This window comes from Microtus oregoni, unplaced genomic scaffold (genome assembly GCF_018167655.1).
Source record: "Microtus oregoni isolate MIOR12 unplaced genomic scaffold, Mior012 000003F_ref0000135, whole genome shotgun sequence".
Lineage (NCBI taxonomy): Eukaryota > Metazoa > Chordata > Mammalia > Rodentia > Cricetidae > Microtus > Microtus oregoni.
Genome location: NW_024543062.1, coordinates 15840448 through 15859566, shown reverse-complemented (window position 1 = coordinate 15859566; position 19119 = coordinate 15840448). Strand labels below are relative to the sequence as shown.

General features: G+C 45.6%; 1 protein-coding gene across 1 annotated transcript in view; it reads right to left on the bottom strand.

Moving 5' to 3' along the window:
- The window catches only part of Tmem132d (transmembrane protein 132D), a 624928-nt gene that overhangs the window by 440191 nt on the left and 165618 nt on the right, over positions 1 to 19119 (bottom strand). The gene's annotated exons all lie outside the window — the stretch shown is intronic.

Genomic DNA, 19119 nt, shown 5'->3' with positions numbered 1-19119 from the left:
GTTTGATTCTGAAGTTTCTGGTCCCTGTTTTCAGGCCATGGTCAAACACAGGTAAATATGGCAAGTGAAAAATGCAGATGGGGGAATTCCTGTACACCTGTGTTTGGTTTCTGGCAACCCACACCTTCGCTTTGCTTTGGTCAAATGGGTCCGCATCTCTGAACATGAAAACATAAAGAAAAGTATAAGAGACACTATGTAAAGACAAGTTGTGTATGCTGCTCAGTTACTCTCCCTCCCTCCCTTTCTCTCTCCCTCCCTCCCTCTCTCCCTTCACACTGTACAACTTTTCTGCTCTGACAGTGAGATCTGTCTCCGGATCTTCAGATAAGTATCCCGTGTTCTGTGGTCTAGGCTTTGTGCATGAAATGTGGCTGTTCCTATCCTCATGGGTTCTATACGACAGTAGGGTGCCTGTGGCTCCATCTGACGCAAAGGGAACCACCAAGGCTGAGCATGTCTACAGATCAGAAGTGCAGCTGGAAGGGTGCTCTGCTTGGAGGAGTGCAGGAGAACAGCGAGGAGCCTGTCCTGGGCTTTCAGACCCAGTGTGAGCTGCACAAGCTGAAGGTAAGCTAAAGCTTTGCTGTTTGCTGCCCAGGACACATTCCCTCAAAGGCAATGAGAGTGTGGCTGCCACTGGGTTTAGATTCCAAGGTCTTCTGCAGGGTTGATAACACCACCTCCCCCTGCACCAGGCAGTGTCTCTGAATACACAGTGCCTTCGACCACCCGTTCTCCTTTCCCATCAGGTTTTATTCACAAGCAGAAGTCAGGCTGGAGAAGGCCATCTTGTTACTTAGCAAGCTAAGGGATAGCACAGACAGAACCCGTAACCTTAGCTCTGAGGCTAGGCTCCAGTTTCTTTTTTTTTTTATTTAAATTTATTTATTTATTAAGGATTTCTGCCTCGTCCCCACAACCGCTTCCCATTTCCCTCCCCCTCCCCCGATCAAGTCCCCCTCCCTCATCTGCTCGAAGAGCACTCAGGGTTCCCTGACCTGTGGGAAGCCCAAGGACTGCCCACCTCTATCCAGGTCTAGTAAGGTGAGCATCCAAACTGCCTAGGCTCCCACAAAGCCAGTACGTGCAGTAGGATCAAAAACCCACTGCAATTGTTCTTGAATTCTCAGTATTCCTCATTGTCCGCTATGTTCAGCTAGTCCGGATTTATCCCATGCTTTTTCAGTAGGCTCCAGTTTCTAACACGAAAGGACAGAAGACTGTATGAGCTAGTCACCATCAGGCTTGCTCTGGGATACAATTAACAGATATAAATATGGTTATTTAGTGACATGATGACCCATTCATCTCATCTCAAAGGAATCCTGGGATGGGAAAGCTACAGAAGCCTAGGAAGATGAAAAACCATCCATCAAAGACCCTGATTCCTTCCTTCTTCCTTCTCTGCCTCATTCAGATTCCAATCCTCAGTCACCTGACCCAAGGTCTGAGTCTGAGCCCATTGACTAGGATGCTGCCCCAGGCCGGAAGTAAGGAAAGGACAAGATGTGACCGAACTACTTGTATCTTCAATGAGGGCCATCCAGAAGCTTCTGCTTAGCTCTCAACAGAACATACTGGGTTAAGCAGCCAACCATGACCATAAAGGATTCAAGGAAGAAAAGAATTGAAATGGACTCTGGGACAAGTCAGAACTGTATTAGCAAGAAATGGGGCAACGTGGACGTTGACTAGGCAACTAGCAGTTTCTGGCAGAATGACCACGAATTAATTCTGAATAATTGATAGCAAAGCAACAGGCAGTCCATCTGTGAAGACCCAGTTTGAGAGGAGCGATTCTTAATCCAAAGTAGTAGTGACTGTCTCCAAGATTCACAGATGAATTTGCTTTGTCCCAGAGGCTGAAGAGGGAACCCATCCTCCATGTTACCAAGCTGAGCTACTACAGATCATATGGGGCTAGAAGATTCTGATAAAAGGAAACATCACTGTTTGAAGGTCCTTCCGAAAGGAGGAAAGAACGGAGGAGAAACGTGATGTCTACCCATCTTCTTCTCATGACTTTCAACCAAGAAATAGCTTGACTTGGGAGTTCAAAGGAAAGGAGCCCCAGAGATGGCTCTGATAAAGTACTTGTTGTCAAGAATGGGGACCTGAGTTCCAGTTTCCAGTATCTATGTGAAAAGCCACCCACAGCTATTTAAGTCTGGAATCCCAGTACTGGGGTAGAGACAGGAGGATCCCTGGAGCTCACTACTCAGCTCTAAGTTTAGGTGACAGAACTTGTTTCAAAAAAATTATGTGGATAATGATTAAGGATGATAGGTACATGTGAAGACATACTGTTGTAGAATATTAGTTTAATCAGGCAAAGATGCGTTATATTTATTTAAGATGCAGACCATTACTTTAATTATGTGAAGGTGTGTTACATTTGTTTATGCTGCCTTTGTTAACAATGTAAAGATGTGTTACATTTGTTTCACCTTGCCTGCCTAAGGCACCTGATTGGTCTAATAAAAAGCTGAATGGCCAATAGCTAGGCAGAGGAAGGGATAGATGGGGCTGGAGGGTGGAGAGAATGAGTGGGAAGAGAAATCTAGGCTTCAGAGAGAAGAAGAGAGGAGAGAAAGATGGATAAAGAAAGGGAGATGCCCAGGGGCCAGCCAGGTAGCCACCAGCCTGCAGACACAGAGTAGGACATACAGAAAGAAAGTTAAAAAACCCCAAGGCAAAAAGTGGATGAAGAGAAACAGGTTAAATTATAAGAGCTAACAAGAAACAAGCCTAAGCTAAAGCTTAACATTCATAACTAATAAGAAGTCTCCACGTTGTGATTTGGGAGCTGGTTGGTGGCCCAAAAGAAAGCCTGCTACAACATACATACACCAAATACACATACACAAATAAAGAATAGAGAAATGTCTGCTATTCAGCGTAAGTGGCAGTGAGAAGACAAGATGACACCCAGACCCTCTATGGCCATCTTGGAAAATCAAGATAAAATTTTGCAGCACAGCTCTTCACAGGATGCTCTTCTGTCTTGTTCCCACCACAGCGCCAGTCCTATCAGGCCTGTGCTTTCTGAAGGGTGAAGCAGTTCAGCTTCAGGGGGAATATCACCTGCCTGGCAGACAGCAGCACTGTCTCAGAATCAGATTGACAGGACCATTAGGGGACTTGCTAATGAGGGACAATGAACCCTTCTGAGATGCTTTTCTTCTTAGTGTGCAGTGATTTTCATCAAAAGAAAATGAAGTAGATCCTCAAAAGCAGGCTTGCTCAGAAAGTGTAAGAACCCTTACTTCTGGTCAGTGAGGAAGTAAAACCACCAGAGGGCTGAAGAGATGGCTCAGAGAAGAGAGCACTTGAGGACCGGGGTTCAAGTCTCAGAACCTACATGGTGCCTCAGAACCACCTGGAACTCTAGTTTCAGAAGATCCAACACCCTCTTCTGGTCTTGGTAGAAACTACACACACACAGTGCACAGATGGACAGACAAATATACCCATAAAATAAAATAAATACATTTTAAAAGTCACTCATTGTCAATCGTCAGATATTGGTACAACAATATCAACAATGATAGCCAGAAGTAATACTCACTAAGCCACTGTAACAAGGAATTCTTTTCTAAGCAAATTGAATACATGAACTGTCATAAGCCACAGACTCTGTCCTCATCCTTGTATGGTGGAGAGGGCTCTGATACAGAAGAGACAGGCAGCCTGTGCCCAGAGCCTGCATTCTTAACTCGAATGCCTTACCACCTCTACGTAGTAAGACAGTGAGCACTCAGTACTGCATTAGGTTGCAGACACCCCCCAGCAGCCCATCGCTCACCCGAAGAAGTCAGTCTACACTCCTGCAGCTCTATCCAGGGTAACGCTTGCAAGTCATAAAAACATGGAGCACCTTTTCTCCCCTTTGCTCTTGCAAATCAGGCCTACTCTGCTAACTTCTGCCTTGTGGTATAGCTAGACTGTATCAGTGGGATCCTGTTACCTATTAATAAGCTATATCACAGGGTATGAAACTTCCTTCTTTCCAGTCCCCTCCCCAACAACAACAACAACAAAAACAAAAACTTTTATGAACAAGAAATAAAGAAATACCCTTCTGTTCTTTGGGCCTACAAGCTCATGCTCTTTCTCTCCAGGGCACCGCCATGGCTGCCTCTGTCCTTGATGTTACTATTATTCTAATAAACCTTTTCCATAGGATAACTTCATCTCATCTTCCTTTCCATAGATACGTGTGTTAGTTTGAATATAAATAGCCCCCATAAACCCAAAATCTCATAGGGAGTGGCACTATTAGGAGGTGTGGCTTTGTTGGAGTGTGTGTGGCTTCGTCGGAGGAAGTGTGTCACTGTGGGGGTAGGCTTTGAGGTTTCTCAGGCTGTGATGGTGTCTGTGAAAGCCTCACTAACACACTTCCAGGTTCTGCACCTGGAACGTTAGTTTACATCCAAGGGGACACCAGTTGCTACACAGCCCGCTTCCCAACCGTTTCCCTGCCCCCCTTGCCAGGGAATCAGAGGACCTGGTTCCAGGCCTGTGCTCTGAAACCACCATCCTCAGAAGACCTACCAGACCTGCCATCTGGGCTCTCTTCAGAGCACCCAGTCATGCTGTCTGTCTGTCTCTGGAACCAGGACCCGAACTCTTCTCAGATCCCTTACCACACTGTTGTTTGTTCGTGAGTTCATGACATTAATTACTCTTCTAATAAACTCCTGTCCCCCGATGATCCATTTCAGTAACCTTCTTCATCCCACATGCAAGACCTTTCATAGGGTGACTGAGGAGGACATCTGATCTTGACTGGTCCCCATCCATATATGTACATACGTGCTCCCCCACACACATACACATACATACATACATACATACAAAAGGAAGGAAGGAAGGCATGCATACATACATAAAAGAAGGAAGGAAGGAAGGAAGGAAGGCATACAAAAGGAAGGAAGGAAGAAAGGCATGCAGACATACATACATACATACATACATACATACATACAAAAGGAAGGAAGGAAGCAAGGAAGTTGTGGAGTACAGCTAGATCAACCCAGAGAGCCCAAGCCACCCATCGAATCTGCAGCCCTTGGGCTATGCAAGCTGAGCTCAGGAGAGGCAGGAAAGACAAAGAGCCAGAAGTCAAGACATTGGTGAGATGAAATGGGGCGGAAGGAAGGGGAGAAAGCAGAAGGATTTTGGACTCTTGCAGTCAGGGAGGGAAATTAGCATTTTAATTTCCTACTTAAAATGCCGACCTCTTCTATGCGAGGGCTGAATAAGTTAGCATATCATGGCCTGCCGGGATATTTGCAAACAGTTTTGTGGGACTTTCTAGACTTTGCAAACTGGGAAATAAACATCTCTGAGACTCAAAACTCATTATTACACCTTTGTCGACCTTTCACACGCGCAGTGTATGCTGCTTTTTCTAGCATGCATGAACATGCCCCTTTTGCGGTGCTAGGGGCTTAACCCATGGCTTTGAGCATGCTAGGAAAGCACTCCACCGTCGCGTCATGTTCCAGCCCCTGCTTACTTCTCATTTCGACACAGGGTTTTTAAGTTGACTAGGCCAAACTTGAATGTGTAATCCCCCTGCCGCAGCCTCTTTAGCAGGTGGGAGGACAAACCTATCCCATTAGACCCAGCTAGAATAAGCATATTACAAACACTCTGAGTTTTATCTTTTGCCTACTTTGATTTTATCTATTGCCTAATCATTAAAAACTTCAAAGTGACAGTGTGTTTTAGCTCATTTTGAGAAAATGTGCCAATCTGAAATTCTGACTCCTTTCTATAATTAAGAGCTGTCAGGTTGCTGTGGAGGGGTCTTGAGGGAAATTTAATCATTTTCTCATTTTATACAGAATAAATTCTATTTTAATTCTACCGACGAGGCTCTCCAAAGAGCAAAACTTCTGTTGCGGGTAAGCTTTTGAAACAATGGTTTCAGCTGCCCCAAACTCCAGCAGATACCACAGTGGGCTGCGAGCCCGAGGGAGCCCACAGCTGAAGGATCCCGGGAACACACATATGTACAATTGGCAGGATCTGTATCCTATCTCTCCCCCATGTGCAAAAGGGAAAAGAGAAATAATCTCAATTTTGGAAGCATTCATGAAAAACTCTTGGAAATATTTCTGATGTTTCTCTCACTGGGCTGTGGAGTCACTGAAAATGTCTCTTGGCAGGAGAAAGAGAGAAAACAAAAAATAGGTAAATATTGAGAGAATATATGAAAATATTGTTGTGTAATATCCCTACCAAACAGAAGAGAGAAGCAGAGATTCGTGGCCTCACATGAAATGCATTTCAACTTTGAGAGCCAGCAGTAGAGTTGAAAGAAGATGGCTGACGAGTTCCTGCTTAGTGAACAAGACACGCTTCAGCAGTGCTAAACTGACCATTATGACATGCTTCCAATATGAAGGGTGAATATTCTGTAGCAAGGAAAAAGTACATGTGGCTTCCACCAGGTCATAGAAGTTGCCCTCAGCACCCACAGAGCACTGTTCATTGGAACCAAGTGAAGGGAAGTTGAATATTGGGCAATTGGCTTAGAGGCGGTAGGAGTGAGAAGTCAGGCGAACTGAGGTGTAAAGGGAAGGGAAGGTACAGTGGGATGTAAGTGGGCTTCCCAGAGGCACCGTGCTGCATGCACATGCTCTTCAAAAGGCTGGCCTTAGGTGAAGCAGGAGGAAAGGCCCCATGATGGGTATAATAAACAATAGATGGTTCACATCAAGCAGACAAGGAAGCATAACACAGCACAGCACAGCACAGCACAGCACAGGAGTTGGTCTGTCTTCCCGAGCTAAGTAACAGGTCCCAGAGAGTGTGTAGCAGGGCAAGAATAGGTTGCACAGGGCAAAGGGTTCACCACACAGACAGGTGGCAATAGCCTGGATCTTGAATGTCCCCTCAAGCTGCTGTTTAAAGGCTTCATCCCAGTTGGTGGTGCTGTTGGGAGGAGGTAGGGCTCACCTCAATGAAAGAGAAGTGGGTCACTAGGGTCATCCATCCTTTTCTCTCTGTTTGCTTCCTCATGATGTGAGAAGCGGCCAATCCCAAGTGCTCCATCACAATGTTCTGCCTTGTCATTGACCCAGCCAACACAATGAACCACAGAGGGGAATCTCGGAAAAAATGGGTCAAATAAGTCCTTCCTTCATTTAAGTCGATTCTTATCATATTACAGAGATGGGAAGCTGAGCAACACATGTCATGAGGACCAGGAAAGTCCAAGTTATGTCATTGACTATGGGATCCCAGGTTGTCCCAAGGCAATCCCACCTAATGGTGACAATGTAAGCATGAAAATATACATTTGAGGTGGCATTCAGTTAGGAGGAGGCAGATCCTTTTGGTAAAGGGCTCTGAAGCTGGATGGAAAGGGTTTTCCTTTAAAGATCAAATAATAAATCAAGGAGGAAAGAGAGAGATTTCCAGGCACACCCCCAGGCAGATTTTGCTCTCCACAGCTGGCCACTTCCTCTAGCCAGAAGACCATGTGCAGGTCAAGAGCATTCAAGCTAAAGTGATTGCCTCTCAAGGATAAAACTGACTTCCATCATGGTCCTCGACTCTCACTTCCTGGCTGCTGGCTAGATGTGACGATTTGAATCACACAGGATGGCAGATGCTCAGAGACAGCTGAGGCCTCACCTCATGACAATCTTCTCAGGGTCGCTGACAGTGTGAACTAAGACATTCTGAGTGTGCCAGGCATCTGAGACTTAGGGCTGTGTGTTCCAGTGGCTTGTGTGACCTTCCCTAACTGTCACAGAAGTTAACAGCATGGCTTAGGGAACCAGAGTCAACCCAAGCCTGCTTGCTTGAGAAGAGGCAGGAATAGTGAGGTTGGCTTGTTAGAGCAGACTGGCTCAGGGTAAAGTGATCCAAGATGGTGTTAAGACCTGTGACAGTCCTTACTATTCGACTCACATTTTAAGAGTTTCTTGGGCCCTCTTATAAATCTACACAACCATGCAATGTTTGGCATACACAGACACAGACAGATACACACACAGATGGGTAGGTATGTGGCTATACAAATATGTTAGTGTGTATTTTTAGGAGTCTTGAGACATGCACAGATGCATAGATCTACGTGACCATCATTATCAGGGCAATAAATCAGGGCCTAAGGCTCCACAGAAATCCCTCTGCCTCATCCAGCCACAAGGGACTCTCTAACCTTACAGTCTTGTTTATGAAAATGCCACAACACTGGAATAACGCCACCCTTCTGTAGCTGTGACTGTCACTCGGCATATCTCCTTCTTTCTGTTATTTTATGTGTCTTAGTGTTTTGCCTGCATGAATGTCTGCACACTATGGTATGTAATACTGATATAGGTCACAAGAGGGTGTTGGATTCCCTGGAACTAGAGTTATAAAATAGTTGTGAGTTGTCATGTGAGTTCTGGGACTCGAACCCGGGTCCTCTGCAAGCACTGCCATTACTTCTAACTGCACAGCCATCTCGCTAACCCTCTAAAGTTAATTTTCAGAAACATGGCAGTGGCCTGGAACAGGACAGATTGGATAGTACAGTTGGTAATTATTGGCTCATGGGCTACAAGGCCCCATTCTCTCTACATCTATAAGCTTGAAAAATATCAGTAATGACTAATAACTTTTAATTTGGGAAAAGTTATCTCTGGGAAGAGCAATTTCCAGACCAGGATGAAGTGTAGTTTGATGGGTTGCAAAGAATCCAAGGAGCCAGGGAGGAGGGGAGAAGGCAGGCAGAGCTAGGATTAAACAGTCCATTCAGGCTGGAAAGGGACACATCCATCTGCCAGCAAGAGTCAGAGCAGCCAGTACAGCCTTTGCATTGCTCTTGAGTGTGAGCCTGCAGGACCCAACAGCTTCCAGAGCCAATGGGACTAAGCACAATGTCCTGCTTTTCCATCAGGAACCATTACCCAATGTCCTTCAACTCTGAGGGCCCCCTATGTGCTGGATTCAAGAGTTCAAAGGGCAGACACAGGCTAGTTAGAGAAAATGCATCTTGCCTGACACCGGGGTAACCACAAGGATAATGGATTGTGAAAAATGAGTCTTACTCCTTTAGAAAAGGGACACAAGTCTATTAGGGGAAGGGAACCAATTCTAGGCCAGAGGCAGGCAGGCATCAGTGCTGTGAACAAAAGCCTATGCCCATGGCTCACAGCCCGTGATGAAGACAGGGATGGCCCTTCATCTCCTACAGAGGCTCTGTTTGAACTTTGAAATGAAAGCCCTTGAACTTCCTCTGCTGTTAATGTCTAAGAATTTGGAAAATTTCAAACCGAGTGCTGGGGAGACAGAGACAGGCAGATCCCCGAAGCTTAGTAGCCAGCCAAGCCTACCTTTGGTAAGCACCAAGACACTAAGAGACCTTTTCGCAAAGGGTGTGGACAGCATTCCAGATGTCAGCACCTGAGACTATTTTCTGACACCCCTACATACATGAACTGACATGCACCAACACTTACATGTGTGTACATGTACACACACACACAGGTTTAGAAATCAGAATTATAACAAATATTCTCAGATACCTGGAAAGAATAGCAAGTTGTAAGGTTGGATTCCCCAAGGCCCTGCAATAGGTTCTCCAAAGGACACAAATTCTCAACAGCATATGAGAAATCCTGGGAGACTTCAGAAGTGTCCCTCCTGACAAAGGGTGACACTGCAATTTTACTTGAAGAATCTCAGAGGCTTCAATATATATATATATATATATATATATATATATATATATATATATATATAGTTAGGTTCACTAAAGTTAACTGCCTTTTGAATCTGACCAAAGAATCATGTCCACTGTGGCAAACCCGGTTATTTTGTTTGCATAATTATTGGTTTAAAATATATTTCATGGAATTGGAGAGGTGGCTCAACAGTTGAGAGCACAGACTGCTCTTCCAGAGGACCCAAATTCAGTTCTTAGAATGCACATTAACAGCTCACTCCATCTACCTGTAAATACAGCTCCATGGGAGCTAACACCCTCTTCTGGCCTCTGTGGGTACTGCAGCCATGTGTACATACCCACACACAGACACATAACTTAAAGTGATACGTTGTCCTTTTTAAAGAAAGCACATTCCAGGACTAAATTGCTTCTGCATCTTCTGTAGGTTGTAACTGGTACCCACATTAGTCCAGAAGATTCTAAGCACATATCTTATTAGACCAGCTGGCCCTGCTGTATATCTTAGTGGCTTTGAACATGTTAGGTTTAGCACCCTGGGGACCCTACACCTCTGCTGCTTTGGTTTTCTCTCAGTAGCCTCTAGACAGTGGGTAAATATGCCCATCTATTGAATGCTTGTGAATCCCAGCAGCATGGAAGAGGAAACAGGTGACCCAGTGAGAACACAGCATAGTAACTGAGAACTGCCGGCCCTAGCGGTGTAACCCAAGGTTAGAAGATGACTCCAGAACTCAGTGGGTAAGGTGTGACAGTTCCCCCTGTGATCTCTGCCCAGGATGACTGAGGCCGAGAGAGTATTTGGCAAATGCTGGAGCCATTTGGGGTTCTCGCAGCTCAGGAGGGAGCAGTGGTAGGTAAATTACAGCCAGGGGTGCTGCTTAGTACCCTACAAGGAACACCTCACAGGCAGGATGGAGATCTTGAATTAGCCAGTTCACACAGCCAGTGAACTGCATTCAGGAAAGATTGCTGAAGGCTGTGACCAGAGAGTCTCAGAGGCATCACCAGCCCTAAAAGATGACCCAATGTTCCCATCAGCAGAGTCAGGCTCTGTTACACAAGAAGGCAGCCTGTGTCTTTATACATCTCATGGCCTTTGGTTTTAACTATGCAAATCATTCCATCAAGAGATATTCTGGGCTGCAACTTCCAGCAGCTCCTGCTATGCCGTGGAGGGTACCTGGGAAGAAGACCCCTCTCCACCACAACTCACAACAGAGCAGAGAGCAGACAGAGAGTTGGCCTCTAGCCATGGGAAGGTCCTTGGGGGACATAGTAGTTGCTGGGGACACAGCAGTGCAGTGCCTCCACGCTCCCACACTGAGCATACAGCAGGGGTTGCCCAAACCCCTAGTTCACCTAGCTGCTAGCTGCTAGTCTTGTTTTGGCCACATGCTGTGCTGTTTCACCATACTTATGGACTTCTTGGCGAGGATCAGTTCAAGCTTCTCAGGGCCTTTCTCTCCTGGCTCCCAGCTGGCACTGAGAGATAACATCCCCCTCCTCTACCTGCTTCTTTTGCATCTCTGCAAACATGGAGGTGATCAGGTCGTGAAGGACCACTGTTTCCATGGGCAAATATGTCTTCCTAAATCACTGCACCATCAGAGGCAGCTCAATTAACAACAACTATATCTAGAGACTTACCTGAGCTGGACACTCAGTGTGAGGACCATGACAGGGGTATAAAAATACCTGGGAGGGCAGACAGAGGGTGAAGACACAGCTCGAAGGTTAATCCACACAGGAAGCCCGTCTTGAGAGGGCCAGAGGGTCAAGCAACAAGGCCACCAGTATCTGTGGAGAGGGCTGAACCTGTCCCACAGTAGTTTGAGAATCCAAGACCAGGTGCTACCGAGGACAGCAGTAGCAGGCCAAACTTTTTAATAAGTTCATGAGTTCACAGTTGGTTCAGATGCACCATTCTTCCCAGGGACCCAGGCACAGAGGCCAGTGCAGGTGAAAGAGGGGATCTGGCCCTGTGCCTCAATGGGAGGAGTATCCAAAAACACACAGGCATTTCCAATCCACCAGTCTCACTTTCTCTGCATGAGACTATAGAGGAAGGGGACCCCAGAAATCTGAAGAGGGGAGGCATGCAAGCATCTGGCTCACTCTTTAGCCAACCCTGCTCCCAGTCTTTTTTTCCTTTCTAAAACTATGGCTTTTGCTGCGTTTTAAAAATAGATCTGCAGAGCTGGAGCCTGCTTGGTGGCCAAAGCTCTTGCCATGCAAGCATGAGGATTAGAGTTTAGATTCCAGACACTTGCAGAGATGCCAGGCGAGCATGGCAGCCCTTCTACAATTCCAGCCTTGGAAGGCAGAGTCGGGGGATCCTTGTAGTAAACTGAAGAGCTAATCTTGCCTTGCTGGGGAGCTCTGGGTTTGAATAAGTGGAAGAGCAATAGAGGATGATTCCTGACATCAGCCTTGGGTCTCCACATACATGTACACGCACATGTATGAGCCCCCATATACATTTCAGCACATGCCAACAATCATGAGCACACAGCTGAAAAATGGAAGGATAAAAATATATTTGTGTTTTATATCTTCAGAAGGGGAAGGAAGCGGAGGCCCAGCTCGTTGTCGCATCTCACCCTGGAATATGCTGGGTTGGACACCTCCAGAGTTATTATCAAGGAAAGTGCTTCCTAAATGGCTTCCGGCGTGTTCCTTTCTGTATTTGTTCTTTGAAGTTTAACTTAGAGGAAACCTGCTACTTATGTACTTACCAGCGGACTCTCAAAGAGAAATCAATTCTGGGAGTTCAAAGTGACCTTAAGTTGTCTGTTTGCATTTCCCCCGACGCCCTGCATTTCATGGCCAGCTGCATTGATCTACTGAGCATTGAATCCATTGCCAACCTGCGCTTCAGGTCCCCTTTGCGCTTTATTTATGCTCTGTAACACCTGAACAAGGAAGGTGCCCAGAAATTTGCAGCTCCGTGAGTCTCAAGGACCCTTCCAAGATGCACGGGAGGGACATTACTGAAGCAGGTGCCCAGGATGCCTGACTTCAGGAGCTGTGCTTTGCTCTTTCTCTCAAGTGCCCTGTGGTCCTAGTGGGTAAACACAATGCTTTTTATCTGAACAATCCTATTGTTTTTGCAATGTCTAATTGATGGAGGAAGGTCATTGGTTAATTAAATAAAGAAACTGCTTGCCCTGATAGGTTAGAACATAGGTGGGTGGAGTAAACTGAACAGAATGTTGGGAGGAAGAGGAAGTGAGCTCAGAGATGCCATGCTCCCCTCTCCCGGGCAGACACACCCGATGAAGCAAGCCGCCAGGTCAGACATGCTGAATCTTTCCCGATAAGACCGGTGCTACACAGTTTATTAGAGATGGGTTGATAGGGATATCAGAATTGGCCAGTAAGGGCTAGAGCTAATGGGCCAAGCAGTGCTTAAAAGAATACAGTGTCCATGTAATTATTTCGGGTCATAAGCTAGCAGGCGGCTGGGGTGCTGGGGACGCAGCCCCGCTGCTCTAATTACAACATCTAATGTAACACCAGGAGCCCTAGGAAAGGCCACTCTCTCTCACACAGCCACCCCCACTAGCAACTTCTGTTCCCACTACTAATGTTGTTCTCTCTGCCCTCATTCTTGGATAAATGAGAAATGAATAGGCAATGCTTACCCCCCCTCCCCCCACAAAGGCCCCAGAAGACTGCCATGACTCACTTTCTAGGAGAACAAAAGGATTGTGGGTAATGTGTTCCTCTTCAATCTACCTAGCTGGTTCTCATCAGAAAGGTGCAGAGATTCTAATCTTCAGCCACTTCCCTTAGAGGTTGAACAGACAGACAGGATGAGAAACTTGCACCTTTCAAATGTATTTATCCCAAGATTCAGAGTGGGAGTGTTCTGACCACGTATGTCCTCATTCCTGAGGCTCCTGGTGGGTACAGACCACACACAACTGGCTTTAGGGAAACATGAGGCCAAGTTTACAGAGGAAGAGAAGTTGTGGGCAACACTGTACACAGCACAGACAAGAAGAATGTAGAGTTACACATGCCCAAAGTCCACATCCATCATCATCATCATCATCAATCATGGCGACCATCATCATAATCACCACCACCATCAGCAGCATCACCATTGTCACCATCATCAAATTGTTGTCACCACCACATTAGTCACCAACATCACTATCATCTTCACCATCACTATCAACATCATTATCAGCACTATCATCATGACCAGCATCACCACCATCACCCTGATCACCGTCATCACCATCACCATCACTATCACCATAAGCATTATCATCTTCATGCTTTGCTAATTCCAGTCTCCGTCTGTCTTTAAGGGGTCAGCAACTCAGCACTTTGTAGCAAGAACCCCTGGATCATAGTGGTCAAGGGTCATAGTCAGTGAATTTCTTTGCCACAGCCAATGCAGAGGCTGCTTTCTACTTGGCCTCTGCAAAGGGTAGACTGTTCTCCTGCTCTGGCATGGCCAGGGGTTCAGTGTGCCCTGGGCATGCCCAAATGATGCTCCTTTTAGGATGCAGAGTTTAACAGATGTCATTGGGCATTTACAGGGTCGATCTCATCTGCACCAGAGTCCCTAGCTCCCTACAGGTTTACAAGAAAGAAACGCCTTGTTCTTCATAAAGGCATTTTAGGAGCTACTTCTCCTTACAAAAGCCATGCCTGTCTCCTCTCTCTCCCCTCAGATCTTGCAAGGTAGAGGTTAGGGGGCTCAGTGAGGGCCTTTGCTTGGTACAGCAATGGCAGAGAGGTGCTGGGGGACTCAGGATGACAAGTCGGAGAGGTGTGTCTCCATGCTGGCCTCTGTTCCCCAGTCAGACTCCACTCTGTCAATACCCCCTGCTCAGTTTTTATTCCTTGGGTTCCTCAGTGACCACCAGGAAGCCATGGGTTAAGCTAGCTTGTGGGATGTGTAGCCTACAACTAGAACTATTCTGGGATTCAAATTGACTTCCTCCACCTAAACTAGATGGGGAGATGCCCTGCTAGGTGGAGAACAGCTCACAGGAGCCCCGAGGACTGAAGGAAGCCCAAGGCCAACCTCTCCCCAACTCATCACTTTTGTAGAAGCCCCAAGTCTTCTAAGAAGCAGCTTGCTACCTGTGATGGCTACTGTTGGTTGCCAACTTGATGACATCTGGAATTAACTAAAACCTGGGCAACTGGGTAGACCTGGGAGAGACTTTCTTTTTTTCCTTTTTCTTAATTAAACCATTTGAAGTGGGAAGACCCACTTTTAACCCGGATCTTTTGAAGAGGGAAGACCCATCCTTTTATCTGGACCACAACTTCCTCTGGCAGCCTATATAAAGGATGGGGAACAAGGAAGCTAGCTCTCTTTGCTTGCTTGCTCTTGATCTTGCTGGCATTAGAGCCTGCTTCTTCAGAACTCCAGCATATACCGAAGACCAGCTAGGACGTTCAGCCTTGTAGACTGAACAACTACTGGCTTCTTGGACCTTTCATTGGACTAGCTGGACCACAGCCTGTAAGCAATTCTAATAAATACCCTTCATATATGTTCCTCTAGAGAACACTGAGGAATATACCACCCAAAGGGCATCTCCAGACCCATCTTAATCCTGACTCCCCAATCACATGTCAAATTCTCTTTTTATATACTTTTGCTTTCTCTTTCATAGGTCTTTTCTTGTCAAGAAAATCCCAAGGCTTAAACCAAAGCAGCTTTGATAATTTAGTTTTAATTAACATTTATGCATATGTGTGCATGCCTGTATGTTTGTGGGGGTTGGGGTGAGTGTGCTCTTGAGTATCTGTGCATGTGGAGGTGCGAGGTCAGCCTCAGGTGTTGCTCCTCGGGAGCGAACCACCTTACAGAGACAGTCTCTCAATCAAGCTGATTCAGCTAAATTAGTTAGCCATTGAAATACATACCACCATATATGGTATTTTTTTTTAATTTTGTGAATATTGGAGATCAAACTCAGTATCTTGTGTTCACATGGTAGGATCTTTCCTATATGAGGCAGCTCCCCAATTCCCAAAGCATCTTTAATCTGACAGTGCAGGATGCAAAACTGTCAAAGAGTACTTGAGCATATAGTATTTTCAACTGCAGAGCCCACTGCAAGTCCTAAGTGGGCTTTGCTAATGCTCAAGAGGGATTTGTTCATTCATGGGACTTAAGAACAGCCCTGACTCTGGGAAGAGCCCTGATCTGTCTGAGTTCTGCCTTTTATAGCTCTGGTCTCTGTCTTCCACATGAGCTTCCTTGACATTGAGTAAATATTCTACTCAAACCTTAGTTCAACCTAAGGACCAGGGCTTCTTAGAGATTCGGTTTCTATAAGGGAAGCAGAAAGGAACAGCTGATGTGGGGGGAGAGAAATGGTCCCCATGTTCATCTTCTCCAGCTTGGCATTTGGGCAGTCGAAGCCATTGGTGGCTTCTGAGCCCTGTGTCCTGTGGAGAGGGAGATAAGAAAGGGAATATGGCAGGTGGGATCTCAGAGCAAAAGCCCCAAGTGCTGTGGGTGTTTCAGTTCTTCATGGAAATGAAAACATTTTCTGAGATTCAAAAGAACTTGGATGCCCATAAATTCAAAGTGCTTTGCTTTTCTTCTGCAACGTGGCCTCCAAGAGTAGAGCAGCAGGGTTGGATAGATTTTAGAAGACAACAAGCTATCTATTTGGGCTTTCTTGTTCTCCGTCCCTTCACTTCTACACACACACACACACACACACACACACACACACACACACACAGCTCGTTAAAACGTACTTATAATTTCGTACCCAGAATGGAAAGTCCCAGCCCCTCATGCTTCCTCCACAGCATCCCCTGAGGTTACAGGCACAGAAAAGCCCAACCCTATGTTTGAAGACTCAAATGACAGGTTCGCCACATCACCAGGTCCAAGATTATACTGTCTACTTATATAGACAGATTAGATCCATTCAAGACTGAAGTATGTTAAGTGTGTAGCAAGCATATATCCGAGCCCAGGGAACATTGTAGAAGAGGAGGCAGGAAGAATATCAGAACCAGAGGATGGGGAGGAGAGCTGTGTGTTCTGAACATGGTGTGGCTGCTGTACCTTTGAACTCAAAGAAGCTATGATTACCTGTACATGATCAATCTAGATTAAAAAATCCCAGCAAGGATGAGGGAGGAACTAGCTAAAGAGTTAGTGGCAGCTGATAGCTGCTAGAGGAAGCAGGGTGGGACATTCTTTTTTCTTTCTTTTTTTTTTTTTGAGGACAATCCTATTGGTAGGTTTCCCATGCTCTAGCGGATGATTCCCACCCCCTTGCACAAATGTGCAGCATTAACTGGGCTTAGTGGGCTATAAAGGAAAAAGACATGAAGTCGGGAAAGTATATACTGTGGGAATGTGGAGGGAGTTGAAGGAGAAAATGAAGAGAAGATGTATTACATTAATGTATGTCAAAAAAATTCTCAAAAATTAAGAGAAATTTAAAACTAAATCCATAAGGAATGAAGTCTGAATAAATGTACATTTTCTCTATATCTGAAACCACCCAAACTTGGACTTACAACCAGAGCCAAAAAACGTACAAGGGTGCAATGTGTTTGTTTCCGAAGGTGCAAAGGGCTGAGCCTAACCTTGTGGGATGTATGGCCCAACAAAGGGGATGTCTTTTGGGTCTACTGGAGATCCAAGAGAGCTGATCTTACTCCAGACTCCAGGGGATACATTTACTATATTACAGATGATGACAGGATTCCAAGCCTTGTGTGAAACAAACACACATAGAGATGTTTCTAGAAAAGGCTAGATGAGCTCACTTCCTGAAGCCAGAGGATGGCGAGATTCCACCCCTGGCCTAGGAATCCATCACCAGTCAATGATCAGCAAGAACAGCCAAGGAAGAATGGCATGGATTAGAGCAGAGGCCCACCCTTCCCATGGTTTCCAGACAAAGCACTTCTCTCATAATTGGCCTTCTTTACAGATGTTATGGAAGGCTGCTGAATTTGGAGACTGAAGCACACACTAGTAGGTCCTGTGGAGGACTTGCGACCAGCTGCAACGAAATCTGACGGCCAGACAGACAGAATGAAACACAAGTGTGGTCACAGTCTCCCAGATGCCTTTCCATCACACACCCCCACCCGCCTCTTTAGCTAATCCCCAGATGCCCAGAATGTGAAGTCAAGGTCTTTACCTCCCAATTTTTGTCAAGTTCAACTATTAGACAAATGCTGTTCTCTGATGTCTATTGCTTTAGTCAAAATTAAAAAGGAACCCTGAATGACAGGTCAGAATCAACTTAAATTGTGAGTTCAAACTAAAGAACGATTTGTTTCCTTGAGTTCATCACTCTTAAACAGAGCAGAAGGGAAAAGGAGTTGCGGGTAGAGAGGGAGAGAGATAAAGAGAGAGAGAGAGAAAGGAGTTAAGAGTCTGGATGAGAAACTGAAATCAGATTGGTAGCTAATGAACTCGAAAATCCACAGGCAACATGTACCACATGCAGGTACATCCATATTCTACAGGATCATGATAAAATTAATGTCTTGGGGGATGGAGAGATGGATGCTTCAGCATTTAAGAGCACTCGATGCTCTTGCAGAGGACCAGAGTTCAGTTCCCAGTATCTCTATCAAGCAGCTCCTGGGTTATGATGTGCTCTTCTGGCCTCTGTGGGCATTGCAATCATGTGGCGTGCACTACCACCACCACACCACACCAAACATATACACACAAAGCAAAAATATAAAACAAATAGATTTAAAAGGTAAGAAGACAAGAAGCAATCTGTTTCCCAGCAGGCCTAGTCATGCCGTGCTGTTGGACACCGCAGCCCACCAACAATGCTTGTCCTAATTAATTAAACAGATTTACCTACATTTAAAATGAAGCTAAAGTCTTTAGTTACATCACAGTTGACACAGGGCAAGTTCCTCTTGCATATTATATTTCCAAAAAATTTCAGAGGGTTTTTTCTAAAGTGCACAGTGCTTCTTTTAAATGTCTCCTCTTTGCTACAACCTTACATAAGAAATCTAAGATCCTAACGCATATTCCCCACCCTTTACGCTCTCTTCTTTCTTTTTTAAACACCACATTCTATTTCCAGGGAGAAACAAAGTGATAACTTTGAGGCTGGTACCACTTTATACTTAGAGCCTGTCTGTCTGGAATAGATTCTGAGTTGGCAGAGCCACGTTCTCCATCCTCCCTGACAACTGTCGCCACCGTTTGCAGATTTGCTGAAACTGTGAGGTGTTTAAAGACCCGATTGTGAAGTCGTTGACTTGGGGAACCTTCAGTGCCCCAGAGGGTGTCCATAAACCCTCCACGAAGGCTGAGGGATCCTGACAACATCCCCGGCTCTTCTATGACAGCCTGAAAGTTTCATTAATACTAAAAAGGATGTTTTATGGTCCCAGAGAGATGGCTAAGTAGTTAAAAGCACTTGCTTGCTCTT